At 69.6% G+C, this 925-nt stretch overlaps 1 protein-coding gene across 1 annotated transcript in view; it reads right to left on the bottom strand.

Annotated features, from left to right (window-relative positions):
• Positions 1-925, bottom strand: part of GNA11 (G protein subunit alpha 11) — a gene marked incomplete at its 5' end in the record, with an annotated part of 34,519 nt that overhangs the window by 3,300 nt on the left and 30,294 nt on the right. The window lies entirely within an intron of this gene.

The raw sequence follows: 925 nt of genomic DNA, 5'->3' as shown, positions 1-925 counted from the left end.
GTGGGGGCCAGGCTGTGGGGGCCAGATGGGGGCTCAGGAAGGGCTGTGGGGGCCAGGCTGCAGGGGCCACGTGGAAACCAGCTCTGAGTTGTGGGCCGCAGAGCTGAGGAGCTAGGGACCTTGGGACGAGGACGCCCAGGTAGAGCCCCCAACCTTGGTGCCAGGTGGGCCAGAGCTGGCTGGCTCCTGGGTCTCGAGGGGCGGATGACCCCAGACAAGGAAAGCTCCCAGGACAGACCCAGCAGGCTCGGCGCTGCCCGGACAGACACAGCCAACAGTGCCGGTTTCCAGGGCGGCTGGGGACGCAAGGGCCACTTTCTCAGGTCAGTTTAAGACCGGGAGAGCCAGGAGCGGCACAGCCCTCACGCACCCGACCGTCGCCACGACTGCCCACGTCACGCCCGCACCGCGTTAGCGCCATCTGCTCGTGACGGTGACGGGCCAGCGCTGGCCAGTCCCCGCCAACCCCGGCCACCGTACTCAGGTCTCTTCCGTTTCCCAGGCCCCACCCAGGAGCCCACAGGACGCCGTCGGGGTGACACCCAGGCCCCCGGGCTGTGACGGGCTCAGATGCCCCTGGCTCCAGTGCCCGGCAGTCTGTGGCCAGTCAGGAGGTTCTTCGGAGGGCACCTGGCCGAGGCCTGCTGGGTGCTGGGGGCCCACAGAGGCCAGAGGCCCTGCCCCGGTCCCCTCCTCGTGTATCTGGGCCGAGCCAGAGAAGGCAGGAGGTGGACCAGCAGGAGGGCCTTCAGGACGGGGCTGCACAGCCTGAGAGCCAGGGGACACAGAGAGCAGAGGGCAGCCCGCACGGCCAGCTGGGCCCCGGGGTCCCAGCCCCACAGCTCCTCCAGCTCACTGCAGGCTGGACCCAGCTCCAGTCCAAGCCGCGACCCTCCACCAGAAGCAGCAGGGACAGCGTCCAGTC

The sequence above is a fragment of the Tupaia chinensis genome, unplaced genomic scaffold (genome assembly GCF_000334495.1).
Source record: "Tupaia chinensis unplaced genomic scaffold, TupChi_1.0 Scaffold149964_2, whole genome shotgun sequence".
Classification (NCBI taxonomy): domain Eukaryota; kingdom Metazoa; phylum Chordata; class Mammalia; order Scandentia; family Tupaiidae; genus Tupaia; species Tupaia belangeri.
This window is presented reverse-complemented; position numbering and strand designations above follow the sequence as displayed.